At 36.3% G+C, this 17,260-nt stretch overlaps 1 long non-coding RNA gene across 3 annotated transcripts in view; it reads right to left on the bottom strand.

Annotated features, from left to right (window-relative positions):
• Positions 1-17,260, bottom strand: part of LOC143714206 (uncharacterized) — a 95,908-nt gene that overhangs the window by 31,720 nt on the left and 46,928 nt on the right. For all 3 annotated transcript variants that reach the window (XR_013195424.1, XR_013195423.1, XR_013195425.1), the window contains exons 3-4: positions 5,792-5,984; positions 2,618-2,688 (exon numbers count right to left, since the gene is read on the bottom strand). This is a non-coding gene — a long non-coding RNA (uncharacterized LOC143714206). The remainder of the gene's footprint in view (positions 1-2,617; positions 2,689-5,791; positions 5,985-17,260) is intronic.

Here is a 17,260-nt window from a genome sequence, read left to right as displayed (position 1 = left end):
TTGATCCAATAACTCTTTTCCAATATAAAAAAGCTTTTTACATTTGAAAGGTTTCATGGATGTCAAAGGCTCTTTATGGGACCATATAACCTTTTATTTTTAAGAGTGCAGGTATATGCCTTGACTCATCCACAAATTTTGATACTCCAGTGCGTAAATAGGGTCATCACTTCTAAAAATCTGCATAACAATTTTTTTTTATAAATGCTATTAATATCTGTTTTTAAATACTTCAAACAAACAATTTGTGCTGTTTGCCCTTACAAAACCTAAATTTGTATGTACTGAAAAGAATATTAAGTGCATCTAAAACCTAACGCTTTTGATAAAAGTGTCCATCATATGCATGTGAATTACAGAATAATATAAAAAATCATGCTTGAATATCTATAATAAGTTAATGAAAATGGATTTTTCATATACAGCAGCATTTCGGATCTCATATTTGCTACAAGTTGGACTGTGGATCTACAAATATAGATCCATTTTGTGCCATGCATGTTATCTTTATGGGACCCTGTCATAGAACACATAAAATAGCAGATGCCGCCTAAAAAGAATACATTCAGAGATACCAGTGGATAAAGTAACACCAGTAGGCTAATGTCATCTAGTAAGCATTCAGCCTAAGAGGAGAGAGCATGGCAAACCAATTACGCTGCCCCTGAAGAAAATGTGACAGACAATGCATTGAGGCATGGCATAATCAATTATTGTTAGCATAGAAATAGCAGATATAAAAATGATCATGAGAAAAGATATTTGTCATGCATGACACATTTACAGTGATTTTTTAGTCACGGTATGCAACTTACATAAGCAGTTTATGACAGCAGTGAACGGGAATGTCCATATTACAATTTGACAGATGAAACAATCTGGTATGAAATTGGTCATTTTCAAGAGATAAATTACGTGGATTATGCATTGTTGAAATATCAGTGATAACATTAAAATGGACCACAATAAACTTATTACAACTGATAATCCCATATTGAAAAGCTGATCTTGTAGTTTCAGCAATTGTGTTAAATATAATTAATATAATTCAGATTATATATACCCAGTCCTATAGCAATCTGTTCGACTAGTTTTGATGTTATTGGAGTTCTATAAAGTATTTTCAAAAGCAGCAATTCCAGCACATTTCTGTATTTGGTTGCATTGTGAGTATTTGCAGCACATATGTTGTCAAACTGATGAAGATAATTTTTTAGTTTGCTGGTGTTTTCCTGGCTTGTGTTTTCCTCAGTTGTGTGTGTGTATATAGGCTACTGTATGTATATATATATATATATATATATATATATATATATATATATATATATATATATATATATATTTAACATAGGGGTGTACTGACTTATGCCCCCTGTATTTTAAGATTTTAAGGAAGAACATTTATTTACGATACATTACTCATTCACAAAGAAAATTATCCCTCTTTTTAGTCAACTTTAGCATGGGTGTATTCACTTATGTTAAGCACTGTATATATATATATATATATATATATAGAGAGAGAGAGAGAGAGAGAGAGAGAGAGAGAGAGAGAGAGAGAGAGAGAGAGAGAGAGAGAGAGAGAGAAAAAGAGAGAGAGAGAGTATATTAATAATGACATTTGTAATGTGTTCTGTACAGTTCATTTCCCAGAAAATCCTTGAAGTCTCTATTCACATTCAACCAGTTATTATCAATCAGGTATGATTGATGTTTCCATTGATCAATCAGAAGCGTAACTGTCTGAATGAGGTCCAGTGGGTTTGGGGTGTGTGAGGTCTGGGGGGTGTAGGGGGTGTTCAGGCTCGGCTGGTAAAACACAGTAGTAGGTGAGCTGGGACAATGTGGCAAGGTGGCCCCTGGGCTGAGTGATATCCCAGAGTGCACTGTAAATCTCTGCCTGCCGTTTTACTGCTGCACCGGGGCGGCTCGCCGCTAAATCACCGGCTATGAAGCGATGACGGGAAGAATGACTGTTTTCATAACCTCGCTCGGCTGTCAGTGATATGAACACACACACACCACATACACATTCGCCCTCTCGTTTCCTGGTGTAAACACACTTTTCCTTTCACGACTTCCATAAAAACAGTTGAAGACAAGCAGAAAAGAATAAATGCTTCAAAGAAAAGCTGCTTAATATCGCAAAGTTTAAGTTTAGAGTATATTTCTTTTTTACTCCACAAATGTCTGATGCATCCTTTCTGTGATTAATATGGTATTATGCCATGATACCATAGTAATATGGTTGTATTTTTGGATATATACCATAGTCATACTTTGGTTTTTAATACAATTTCCATGCTAATACACCATGGTATTTTTTTAAGTACCTTGGAACGCTACACGAAACAGCACATGAATATGGTAATCTTTCAGCAACATGGTAGAACTATCAAAGTACAATGGTATTACCATCTGCAGCTGATACCATGACTGTACCCTGGTAATCCTAAAGTACTTTTTTTTTGTAAGGCTATCTCTGTTCTCACACTTTAAATCTGTCAGGTGGTGCAGAAGGAGGTCTGCTGGAGAGATCGAAGATATATTTTGTACACCACCGAAGGGTACATGATACCACTGTCTTTTTGTGGGAACAGGAAAAAGAAGTACCTACCTAAATTTCCTTAGAGACCCGTACTGTGCCGTCTCTGCAAACAGCTGGTGGCTGAAAATAATTCAACAGACCTGCAGGATCAATTAATCAGACTTAGTAACTCTGACCAAAAGTCAGCATGAAACGGAAGCTGTGACTGAGATTGCGAAACCACTATCGAACAAGAAAAAACATAGAGTGGGACTTGACTTTAGCCATCGGTTGTTGATTGGGTTGTGAAAAGTAAGCGTTGCATACTACAATGAAGGAAGAATGTGGTTTTCTCCTTAAAACTGCAGTGAAAAAAGTCTAAAACTCGGTTTGAAATCGCTGGCGATTCTTACTTCACAAACTTACTTGTAATCAATGATGTCAACGTGCCAGCCGGGTTTTAGCATATCATTAACTGATGCAAAGCAGGGCAGTCTCAAGAGAAGCCAAGTTATCCTGGTATATTTTTCTGTTGATATGAAAAGTCAGGTACATTTAGCAATACAGAGGGTGGGTGAATTATCTATATTATGTACATTACGATTTTATGTTATATGTTTTTCTCCACTGAGATTCAAAGTTGTTCAAAACGTTTCTAAGGATTTCGAATTTTAGAAAGTAGCTTTCTGACTCTGAGATTGAGATTGGGAACATGGTTTATGTAACATAAATTGTTGCCCCCAGAGAGTGTATGTGAAGTTGTAGCTCAAAATACCCAACATATAGTTTTTTCAGCATGTTAAATTTTTCCCTTTTTGAGGGTCTGTAAAAACGTGTTGATTACGTGTGTGTCTGTAGCAATTGAATTCACTGGAAGCAAGCTGGTGAGAACCCAAATGCAACTTTAATATAAACACTAATCAAAACACAAAACAAAGGCATGGCAAGGCATGAAACAGAAACTGGAACAAGAACAACGACAGGCAACCTGGACAAGAAACATTCAGACGTAACATTCAATCCACGACTAAAACACAGGGCAAACATGAGGGCTTAAATACACTGGCTAATTACAAGACAAGGAACACCTGTGAACAGTGGTGAGACAATTAACAAATGACAAGACACATGGCAATACAAATTGTATGGCAGGATCACATGACAAACAGGGAATCACATGACAGACAAGAACAAGGAACAAGGCACAAAATCCACACCGTGACAGTGTCCCTTTAAATGCAAATGAGCTGCTGCTCCCGGCACAGAGGGCAGAGCATCAAGGGCTTGTGTGTGTGTGTGTGTGTGTGTGTGTGTGTTTGTGTGTGTGTGTGTTAACAGCTCTGATTAGCTCACGCAGACAAGCACTAAAATGTCAGAAACTGTTATGCCTTTTATGTTTAAACTGGAGTCGGACAATGATGGAGAGACTCAAGAAGAAGTGACAACATGTAGAAGCAACAGGGTGTTTCTGAATGGTTAGTTGATGAATTTATGTTGCTGATGTGGAGTTAACTATCTTTAATTAGCATAGTCTGTCATGATAATCTATAAATCGCTCGTGTGGTAACTGTTGTAAGATGCCTACAGAGTGACATGCTATTGCATTTGTGTTACGTACTGTATTGCAATAAATGTGAAAAGACGGATGTGACAGCTTGAGCAAACTCACAAATGTGCTCTACTACAACAACTCTTCCTCTTTCAACATGGACTGCGTGTTTATGTAAATTTTAGGGTGTTAGGATGTCACTAACCCAGGAGGTATGTCGTGTAGTCCTTAAAAAACAATTTCTTTAAAAGCAAATATCTTCCTTTGCTTTGAACTTTGAGCGTCGTAACTTTGCAGATGTTGTTTATGCTCAACATTACACACAAACTAAAGTTAGAAAAGTGAAATCTTAATCAACCACCCCTTGAAATATGTCATTTTGGTGATCAAAGATGAGTTTTGAGGAATAAAATGATTGATGACAGGGGGACTTTAACTGCAGCGCGGCCTCGTATTTGTCACAGAGCTAAAGTGAGCATATGACAGGAAGAGCAAGTTACAAAATTGTGATAAAAGATTATGAATAAAAAAGGAAAAGAATAAAAGTTTACACTTTATTTTGATGTTCCACTTTAGACATTCTACTAACTATAAGTAAGTGCAACTACAAGTAAACTAAATCTTATTAGAGTTTAAGTAGACCGTAGTAGACTGTTAAGTTAGGTGTTATGGTTAGGTTTAGTAGAATAAGTTGAGAGTTGCAAAGAGGAGCATCAAAATAAAGTGTTACCAAAAAAAAAAGACTTTATTTGAAGGTGTCCTTGTTACAGTGTAATAACAGATACGTATTGAGTAATTTTAATTAACAACATGTACTTACTATACGGTTAGAGAATGGTTAGTTGCATTCAATTATGCGTAAATTACTGTTATTGGTGTAGTAGATTTATGTAACGTGTAACAAAGACACTGTAATATAGTCTTACACACACACACAAAAAGAATTATAATTATAAAACAACGTACTGATTTAAAAAATAAGACCAGTAACATGTATTAAAGAAATAAAAAGGGTCAATTTTGATTTCGTGACAACTTTAATTAATACATTTTTCTGAATTTACTTATTTTTTTGTAATTGTAAAAATAAAAGTTAAGTTACCAACAGAAATAAAAATATGTCGATAAACAATTAACAAAATATGTTTGAAATAATGTATGCTCAAATGAGATAAGCATTTATCTTTATAAGCATTTATAAGCAAGAAAATGAGATTAAGTAATATCATTGGCCTTGATTTAAGAATGGTCTACCCTCATGCAGAGATCACATGACCAGCTTATTATTCAACAACACCCCAGTTATTAGACGCTTTTGTTGCAGAATAACTTAATAACTGCCGACAAATATGTCTGCAAAAAGAACATTGGCATTGTTAAATAAATCTTTTTTTCTGTGTGATACTGTGATACTTTTACATCAATAGTTCATGAAAATAGGCAAAGAAACATAACATAAATGATAGAAACATGGAATACTTGGAATCAGGGTTTACAGGGTACTGTGATTTGTGTATTATCAGTGTATTCTGACGAAATAAAACATTTTGCAAGCAATGTATAAATTATAAAAATCTCGCTGAAAATAATTAAATAGTGCACCTTTAAATAACAATTAGCTGTTAATCAGCACAACTGATATTTTAATATTTACTGTGTACCATTTAATTCCACAATTTAGCCCTCCCACTGTCCCATGTTCCCTTTCTGGTCACCTGGAAATGCTCTCCTGATCCACTGTTTGCCGGAGCAGCAGGAATGACCATTATCCACCACGGATCACAAAGAAAGGCCTGCAAACTCCGGATACCGAGTGAGAGTGAGAAAAAGGAAAAAGGGGGAGAGGAGAGAGAAAGAGAGAGGGTCACACTTTCCTGACATGCATTCATCCGATGGGTCGTTTCATCCCTGAAAAACAAAAACATCACAGAAGAAAAGCAAAACTGGAAACCTGCAGGAAGGAAAAAAGAAACCCAACCAGGGGGGATAGAGCAGTAATTTAACCTCACACACACACACACACACACACACACACACACACACACACACACACACACACACACACACACACACACACACACACACACACACACACACAAAACCCCTAAACCTAGTTATAACCTTAAACCTAAAACCAAGTCTTAACCAAAATCAAACAGGCCTTTAAAGGGGTCTCAGAAAGTGTCCTCACTCCGGTGGTCTAAAACTCAAACTGGTCCTCACAAATATAGTTGTACAAGTGTACACACACACGATAAATATGGCATGAAAGCCATCATTAACTCAAGCTCTCTCTCCTCCTCTCGCTCTGAACTGTGTGATAAATGTTTAATTAGGAGACTAATTGTGTGTATAATTAACAGTCATCAATCTCATAACATCGGAGAGTAATCATCAGCTAATGCTATCAGATGTGTACTCACTCACACACACACACACACACACACACACACACACACACACACACACACACACACACACACACACACACACACACACACACACACACACACACACACACACACACACACACACACACACACACACACATCCCTACAAATGCACATCCCTTTATGCCATACATATTTAATATGTTATTTAAATATCCATTAATACTATATTATTTCATTTTATAAGGAATAAAACATGTATAAATTGTATATTTACATTTTTGAAAAAAATTTGAGTGTTGCTAGGAGCTTGCTAGGATGATTTGGGTGGTTACGTACTGATTTTTTTATTTTTTTTATTTTTTATTCTCCACCAGGCAATAAAAATAGTAAGTCTAATCAAAGCCTTCGCATTGCAATCACCACTAATAAATTACAATTATAAGACTGTAGCTTGTTCTCTGTGTGAAACTGACTGTTTATTGGAGCTCCAATAAGGCTTTTACACACTATTAAACAAAATGTACTTATAATGCAAGACTAGCATTAAGATATATACCAACATATAGTGTGAGCTTAGAGATAATTACAAAATCATTTCAGAAATAGTCTTTTTTTTTCAGCACAACTGCCTTTAAGGTTTAAATAAACTTTTAAATAGCTTTGTCACAGATATGGAGGTAAAGAGTGTAATATTCTAAGCATTCGAGATGGCTGTTTCTTAAAGTGCCATTTTTTGCAAAGCGAGGATCACACAGGGACTGAATTTTGAATTTAAATCTCACAACAGATGTCAAAAATTTACACATCTTATACTGTCAAATATGATAGGAGAGTGACATGCTTAAATTATACCCTAGACACGGTAGCGGCACACTAGCACGCATGTCTGCAGATGGTGAAAGAAAAAAAAAATCTGCTAATAGCGTGATGGAGGTTAGAGATTATGAGGAGTCAGATTATGTCAAAACACAGGTCTGGATATGCGAGTGTACACTGCAGTGCTTTAATACAGACATATCCGTTTAGTCCATTGAAGCCTCTACACACACTCACAAATATGAACACATGAACAAAGACATGGGCTAGGTGGTTTTACTATGATACCAGATACTCCTGAATGTCAGATAGGATCCTTCGTAGTTCCCCTCAGGGATCTATAAAACCCCTCTATCTGTGTATCTGAGAGTAATATGTGGCCACTGCGGGAAATGCTGTGTTCACGTATTTGTAGAAATGTCTACTAAATGTCAACAAAGCAAATATTTTTAAAGAAATATTGTGGATTCATTCGAAAATCAGATACACAAAGAAATTATGGATATGATAAAAATGAAGAATTTGACTTTGTTTCTGACTTTCTGTTCACCCATGTTACGTGACATTTCTCTACTTCAAAAAACCAATTTGATCTTTCTAATCAATCCATTTTTTTTAAATCACTGTTTTTCAAACAGAGATTTTATACATATATATTATAACCGTCTTTATCAGTAGGCAAATTATATTTAATTTCATATCATAATATTCATGTTTACACTTGGCCTTGTCAAGATCAGTTTAACTCTTGTATGGGGAAAATATAGCGACAAAGTTTTTTACACAAAATATTCTTTACAAAAAAAGTTGTTCTTGACACAACAAATATTCTTACTAATGTGTAAGGGGGGTATAAATAATGAATTTTAAATTAAAGCTATTATTTAGCATCTTTTTTTGCTCTGACTTTTAACTTCAATCCAAAAATATTATAATGTGATAATTTTATGTGACATCACAAAGTATGTTTTGAAATAGAAACATAATGGGTTGTATTATTTATTTTAAAGCACACAGAAATAGAACCATAGAACCAAATGGAGACTTTGGTTATTTTTCAAATTACTGTTCTGACAATAGAGCCCAAAAATTTCACATGTTTCTTCTCTAGAGTTTTAAAGAAGAATTTATAATTAATAATTAGAATAAACAATTCTCTCAAACGGTCAGAATTGCCAAGATACCAAAGTCTGCAATAAAAAATCAGTGATGGGAACATGAACTATTACCCAATAGTTGATTCAATAGTTGAACAAATGATCTGATTTACTTTACTGAAAGTAAACCATTAACATTGTTTATTAGACAAAAAATACAAAAAGAGGGACTTCAGAGAGATAATATTTTCACCAGGTAAGTTTTTTTTCTTTTCAAATCTCATCTAATGAACCTGTAAGCGTAACAATATTATTTCAAAGCCATTACAGTTAGATACAGTAACCTTCACTGAACACAATACTATTTAGACTTCTTGTTAGACTGCACCAAAATCTGCCTGCCAAAACACTACAGTCTTTATGTGGAACCAGTTTGAAAACAAACTTCCACTTTGTGGAAAGATTAAATAATATTTGTGAGGTGTTTATGGATCATGTAAACAACTACATCTTGTGAAATTCCAGCCTCTTTCTCCTCCCCCTCTCTCTCTCTCTCTCTCATGCTCCCTCACTACCTCTGTCAGATTGACATATTGGGTTAATAAGTGCCTCTCCCTAGCCTGAGCAAACTAATTAAATATTAATCCTGAAGTGGAGGTCAGAGAAAACTAACAAACAGCCGCATGGATGCACACACGCTCAGGCATAAATACACACATGCATCTGCATTATCAGAAGTTTAAGCTGTCTAATTAATTTTTCTCCCCATATATGGTGGAACTTGGCTGGGCTTCAAAGTGCAGTGGCATGTTCATGAACACATACACCGATAATCTCTCATATAGAGACACACGCAAATACTCATGAGATCATACTAAAGCATGCTCAAAACAATCGACCAAACAAAGACAAACATTAAAGGGATAGTTCATCCAAAAATGTAAATTATGTCATTAATTACTCACACTCATGTCATTCCAAATCGTAATACTTTCGTTTTTCCGGAACACAAATGAAGATATGCAATGAAATATTAGAGCTTTGTATAGATCGTTAAACTAAGGCGTAAAAAAAAAAAAAGTTTGGTTCCGGTTGGTTGTCAGTTGAGGTCATGGGTCGGTAGGGACTTTATTTTCTTTCTTTCTTTTTCTTTTTTTCTCCAGTGGCAGCAAGGGATAGGAAGGAAATTATTATTTTGTTTTATTATTTACAGTAGCGATTGATAAGCTACTCTATTTTTTCATAACATAGCCTACCTGTACATGTAGCCTACTCTACCACCTTGTGTGTCCCAGCATGTTACACACACACACACGCTGATTTTAAATGTGTGCGCGGGGGCAAACGGGGTTGCCTTATTGTAAAGTGTTACCGATTAGTTATACACCGACTCAATTCGTCTCGTGAGTTCAGTGTTGGAAAGATCAGTTGTTTTAACCATTCATTAAAACGAATCGGTTCAAATGAGTCATTAGTTTGTGAATTAGGTGTGTCATTATCGGACGTGTGCGCGTTGTGTGATTATGTGATACAAGATTTGTGTCATCACAGAAAACATTTCATCACTGGATAGTTTTTTCGTTTATTTAAAGTGTGGTTTATATGTCAGCTGAATGTGTGGAATGCTTTTCAGAGAAGATAAGGCAACGTATTTTAGCACAATTCCCACCCAGCGGTAATTCAGGAAAAAAGAAATCTCCGAATGCTCCACATGAAACTTTAGTCTTCCGACCTTGCCATCGTATCGATTTATTTTGATTAATATGTGCGAGGGAGAGAGAGCAAGACAGTGCTTAGTTTTGAGACGGTGAAGCCTATACTTTCGCCTGGCTCCGCAGAAAGAGAGCGCGCGCGACCGGGGCTCTCTCTCTATCTCTATAGCCCCTTCACACCGCCAGCGACTTTGTCGCTGTATGTCGCTCGGCTCTGTACTGTGAAGTCGCTTGTGGGCGTTCGTAGTGCTGTCGGTCTAATGTTATTGGTAGACTGCACGTCTGGCCATATCTATACCAAATACCTTCACAAGTGATATATACAACTATACAATTTTAATTTGACTAGGAATTAGGCTCAAAAGAAACAGTATATGCTGTTGGGAGAGTGTTTTTATATATTACCACAGCAGTGTTCAGTGGATTAAATAGTTTACTAGATTAACGATCGATCAATCAACAAATTAAAGCTCCACGTAAGCTCCACTGAAAAGGCTTCTTTCCTATTGGTTGTCGCTCGCGAAAATCGCTTCTCATTTGCATAAAGTTGAAATTTCTCAACTTTTGTCGCTTGTCGCTTGACACGCCCACATTCTGTCGCCAACGGTCGATGTCGCTCGTGTAGCCGGAAGTCACCAGCGCTCCATTGAAATGAATGGGATCATGTCGCTTTGTCGCTGCGTGTCGCTGGCGGTGTGAACGGGGCTTCACTCTGCTCGTTCAGTTCATGCGCCCTGTCACAAGCGCAGCAGTGCATCTACATGACAACAACCATGTGTGAAAGCCCGTGGCTGCCTCGTTTGTTCGCATTGCTGGAGGACAACAGACTATACAAATACGGTGCTGTACAAAAACATAAATCATAGTTCGCCTCAAAGTTTTTTATTTGTGTATTTATTTAATTTGTATTATTTCTTCCCCAAGCTCATAAAATAAATTTGGGTCGCACATAAAATGACAGGGTCGGTCGGAAACCAGAACCAAACACATTTTTTTCTTATGCCCAATACAAAAGAATTGAGCGGTTTAGTCCAAATTTTCTGAAGAGACGAGATCGCTTTATATGATGAAGATTGAATTTAGGCTTTTATTCACATATAAACATTCATCAACTCCTCAGAAAATTTGCATTAAACTGCTCAATTCATGTGGATTAGTTTTATGATCTCTTTATGAACTTTTTGAAGCGTCAAAGTGGTAGTTGCGTAGCTGTCAATGGAGAGATAGAAAGCTCTCAGATTTCATCAAAAATACCTTAATTTGTCTTCTGAAGATGAACGAAAGACTTATGGGTTTGGAACAACATGAGGGTGAGTAAATGATGACAGAATTTTCATTATAGGCTGAACTATCCCTTTAAGGTTTGTGATCTTTAATACTTTTATTTAATTAGAATAGCAAGAATTGATAAAAAAAATAGATTTTAAATAAATGCTGTTCTTTAGAACTTCCTATTAATCAAACAATCCTGAAAAAAGTATCATGGTTTCCACAAAAATATTAAGCAGCACGACTGTTTTCAACAATAAATGTTTCTTAACCATCAAATCAGCATATTAGAATGATTTCTGAAGGATCATGTGACACCGAAGACTGGAGTAAATAAATGCAGTCTTGGTGAGCATAAGAGATGATTTAATCCCAGTAAATGTAAACACATCTCTTCTTTTACAAACTATGAGGGTCTTATATGTCAAAGAGGGGCTGATGCAAGCATTTAAAACAAGTGAATGAGTAACTAAGACGGAAGAAAAGGAGAGGGCGTAGGAGGTTCAAACATCGGAAGTGCCATTCCCAGTGGACCAGGAATTATGGCATAATGATAAGTTTCCCCTCTACCCAACCATCCGACTGGATTTATAGCTTCACTTATTCATGTCTTCATATGCTCACACTTACTGTATATCAGGAGCTGGGTGTTGCAGAGTTTTCTCATATGGTATTATAATTATCTATTTAACAGGATCTATTATGACGGCAGTACAAAGGGGAATCGTTTTTTTACAACCTGCCATCTGTGTGTGAGTGAGCAACAACTACTGGATCATTTGCTGAAGTCTGCATAAGATGTTGTGAGAAATGAATTAGCATTTAATGCACACACTTAAATCATACACATTAGCCAGCCATGTCAACTACAGGACGTTTCCTACCATACTGCCACATCGGAAGATTGTAGATTGTAAATTTAAGTTGTTTGTTTGGTCCTATAAACACTCAATGAAAGTAAAACATGTAATAATTCAGCACAGATGCTTTCTAAAGACCTTTAGACAGATTTTACAGCCTAATGTCACAAAGCAGGACATTGGTTATTTAGAAAACCTTCTGATTCTTTAGAAAAAGAGTTAAAAAACAAACAAAACAAAAAAACAAGAGAAAAAATAAATGCATATAGGTAAATGATGATAGATTTATGTATTTTTGGTGAACTATCCCTTTAAGTCTCATGAACCGAGAGTACGCATGCTTTGTAAATCCCGTGACTGATTCATTAAAACAAACCGGTTCATAAGAGTCATTTGTTCATGATTCGGACATCATGGCTCATGCCATGTTTGTTGTTGCATGCAGATAACTAAAGGCCTCGATATAATTACAACGAAGTTCTTTTACGTTTTTCGCTTACAGGGGTCAAATAAATTCAAATACCTTTTTCAGGGGTATTTACAGTCAAAGACCCAGAACCAGATATGATGAATGAAGACCCGGAGTCAGAATTATAATAAATGAAAGAGAAGCTTTACTGAAGATAGTTAGCAGTTTCAACAGAAGTCAGCTTCAAGACTCATAAGGAGTTCGTAGGCCGCCCCGTCTACAGTTACAAAAGATCACAGCAGTTATACCCTTCACCGAGGTCTAAGCTACGTCCTTGCTTCAGGTTGCATAATTCTCATTGGCTAAGAAATAGATAAACATAGTAATTTTCCACACATATACAGGTAGACTGAAGCATATCTCCATCGATTATGCAGCTGACACTCGGACCCTGAAGTTAGGCACGTCGTGACCTTCCAGGCCGCAGATTTGGGTTGCTGGACGCCAGCATGTCCAGAATAACAACTCAGTCAATCTCCAATAATGCCACTTGTTCCTTAACTCTGTAACCAAGAAGACTAACACACACACCGACACACAGCTTTTCCAAGGATGGATTTGGCCAGGCTCGAACTATAAACAGGAGAGTCGTCTCAAAACATCAAGATAATGCATTCTTTCTCTCTAACCAGACGAGATGCGATAAGATTCCAGCGACAAATAATGTCTGCCCACACTAGACGCAACTGCGAGATGCGTCAAAATCAATCAAAACCCACAGCCAATCAGAGCAGCGTGTGGGCGGAGTCTCGCGGCAAGTGCACTTGTTTGTTCACAGTTTGAGAGTTCTTGTTTCCATTTGTTTAATTTCAAGATCTGAGGTGAATTATCCATTTTTGCTTTTACAGCTACAAAGCTGGGAGCACTAAATGATATTCAAAGTCACATTACACGCTTTTAACATTAAATAAAGCACATAAACAGTACCTGAGATTATCATTGCCACACTTTGTGTTTGTTGTTCCAGCGCGACGTCGCAGCTGGTTAGGACAAAAACTCTGATTAACATGGAAAAGATACCTTTTATCGTGCTTCGTGGCACGTGACCTCGACGGACTAAACAGAAGAAATTAATCTGAGAATTGTATAAAGTCAAAGAAGGTGGAGCCTCAGATCAACTCCTATCTATTACGTATTAGCCATAAACTGCTTCAAACTAAGACAAGCCGTTTCAAACTTCCGAAATATTGCCTGATTTTGTTCGAAATGACATCACATCAGTTTGTTGAAGTATACAGTATCAGCCTTAATGCCATCACCTCATCTAATGAAACTGCATGTATTTTCTAGATTATCACCAACAGCGGATACATTTTTAATTATGGTCACAATCTTTTATTTTTTGTGACCATTTTAGTGGCAATATGGGGCCCTGCATGAACCATTTATGTAAAATCAATAACTTTATTAATCTACAAAGAACCATATATCCATGATGTCAAAAGCCCACAATGAAGAGGTTTCCTGGCTGAACTTAGACTGCTTTTAAAAAGTTCAACTGAAAATGTCACTTTCTAACTTGCTTTATGCAGTGTCTCTCTGTCTCTTCCGGATTTCACCTAATGTACTAATTGAACCTCGGTGAATGTGTTCAGTTTCCGTCTCCTTCATGCATTCTTGCACCCTCTATACCCACACTCTCTTCTTCTCGCACTTGATAAGGCTCATGGGAACCTTTTCTTTTCAATCAAGAGAGAGCAACTATTTATATGACCTATGAACTTTGACAGAGAGAGCTGGACCCTTTACACTCTCAACAAGATTAGCAGAGGTGGCCGAGTTTATGCTGTGCATTACATGAACGAAGCTCTCAGTAGAAAATAAAGACTCACACTTATCTATCTCAGGCTATCGCTCTCTCTAAGTCTATATAAATGTTTCATTACTGGCAAATGAGCTTCTGAGGAGAAGACCATCTTCTCAGCGATAACTGTAACTGATGTAACCCTGTTCAAGTAATCTGGGCAAATATGAGTAAAAGGTGACAATTAAATCACACAGACACTTTCAACATTTGCACACTGAAACCCACCATTAATGAAAATCTATACCGTATGTACCGTTAATTGAAGTTGAAAAGAAATATAGGCGATGAGGTTGTTGTCTAATACCCACGTGCACAAAAAACCATCTCTCGCATATACGCATGCAAGAAGTATGGCTTCCTTACCCTATATATGTTGCGCCGAGAAGACGAGCTAACTCCCACAGTGACAGATACATTTTCAAACTGCTGCCATTGAAAAAACACCCTCTCAAATAATTAAAACCAATTCATGTCAATTAGTTCCACATGGAATGCAAATTAAAAGAGCATAATTAATCAGAGCTCTTCGTTAAAGGGGGGAGGAGTAATTAGCAGGGTTTAATTCCGTCATTTTAATTGCATTTTTCTAATTGAAATTTCGCACACTTGTCTCACGTTCTGAGATGGCATTATCTCAGCGAGGTGAGGATTGTGCTCGCAGCATGTGTGATTTCGTCTTTAGGTGAGGTATTCATTTGGACTGGTGATTTAGTTTGATGATATCTTAATAATATATATTACAATCAATGTCAATTTGACATTGGGTGGAACAGCTCCTCAAAAGCCTTTTCTCAGATATCCTAGTTTCCAGGTCCGTCGTACAGTACGGATCTAATTAAATGTTAACATGAATCTACATAAAGTGAATGATAATTGAGAACTATGCACACATACATATATTTTTAGCTCTAACTGCAGTGTTTGTGCAATAGCTACTGCAGAGCTGGTTCTTTGAGCATGGGTAGTGATGCAACACTTGAGTCTTAATGAAGGTAAAAGCTGAAAGATGTCCTGATGATGATGATAATGTGCGAGCTGCGAGAATTAAGAGTGATTTTATCACCAAATCCTGATATCATGTACTCCATCTCATCTGACAAAATAGTACAATGATGGTATCAGATAGTGCTTTGATATATACTATATTACTTTTTGATTACTATATTATGTTATGGTAATTATGTCATTCCAAGGTTTAAAGAATACCATGGTATTACTTTGGTTCATGTCCCAAAAAACAGTGTATGCATGGTACTTCTTTGTTTAGAAACTATGCCCACATACAGTTCCATGGTTAGTCCAATGTGCTTCAAAGAATACCAAGGTATAACCATGTCCAAATACTATTGTATTTCCATGGCACCTTTTACAAAATAGCTTTTTGAGTACACATTTACAGATAAGTAACAAAAAGTACTATGCACTACCATAGTTTCTGGACATGGTACTATTATGGATATACCATGGAAGTATGTGAATTTCAGTATACTTTAAAAGTACCATAGTATTAAAACCTGATACCATCACTGTACCATGTTGCTTGTAAGTGTGGTAAATTCATGGTATTTTGTTGTATATTATGGTATTTAAATTAATATACCATTATATTTTTATGGATATTTCCTAGAATACCATGAAACTGTCATGGTAAAATTTTCATAAATGTTCACAGATTTCTAGTAAATTTCACAAATAAGTACAAGATTTAATTAAATGTGATTTTTTTTTAAGTAGACAGACTGAAACAGTATTTTCTTGTATAACAAACTAACACAATCCTATAATCTTTGTTTTTATCATCGAAAAATCATTTTTCGCAGTACACTACATTCTTTGTTAATGTCCAAATCCCGGACAAAAATCAAAGGACAAATCCAGATGTTAGATCTTCATGTACACACATACAGACAAATGCCTTGGTGACCGGATATTTTTCATGACTTTTTGACTCCTCACCCTGTGATGCCATTGAAAGGTCAAAGGGTCAGATCTCTGGACGGAAGCGACCCGGGTGGGAATGAAGACTGTAGCGTCTCTCATCCCATCAACCGTGCACGCATGCACACAAACTCACACAACCGCAAAGACCTGAAGCTGTAACCCCCTCAGCTTAAAACACTAATTGTTTTTGGACAGGGTAACATGAGCGAGAGATGAACCTGAGAGACGGATAAGTCGGAAGAGGAAAAGAGGAGGATGGGACCACGGGGCCAGAGATGTCAAATAAATTATACCTCCACTGGATAATACATTTTCACCTATGCGGAAGAGTGAGAGAGAGAGCAAAAAGCAGAAAGATACTTCAGGTGGTCCTCTGAAAACTCAAAGCCTCTTTTGTCATGCATGAAAATAGAAAAAACATAAAATAAACACATGCTCAAGACCTTTCCTTCAAACAAAAGAAGCCTTGACCATTATCATTATCATCATCATCATCATCATCATCATCGTCATCATCATCATCAAACAAAAGAATAGGTCAAAGTTTTATTTGTTAAATTGAATTACATTAGTTAACATGAACTAACAATTAACAATACTTCTGCTGCATTTATTCATATTAATTTCAACATTTAATAATTTAATAGTCCAATTCATTTTTAAAACCAAAAGACAATGCATTTTTAAAAAGGGAAAGGTTTACAATAAGGTCACATTCGTATGCAAATTAATGAATTAACTAAAAATAATGAGTATACGTTTTCTTACAGCGTTTATTATTCTTTGTAAACAATAGTTAAAAAAAACTGCTCATTGTGTA

This window comes from Siphateles boraxobius, unplaced genomic scaffold (genome assembly GCF_051911475.1).
Source record: "Siphateles boraxobius isolate OS27281-9 unplaced genomic scaffold, OSU_SipBor_1 53, whole genome shotgun sequence".
Lineage (NCBI taxonomy): Eukaryota > Metazoa > Chordata > Actinopteri > Cypriniformes > Leuciscidae > Siphateles > Siphateles boraxobius.
This window is presented reverse-complemented; position numbering and strand designations above follow the sequence as displayed.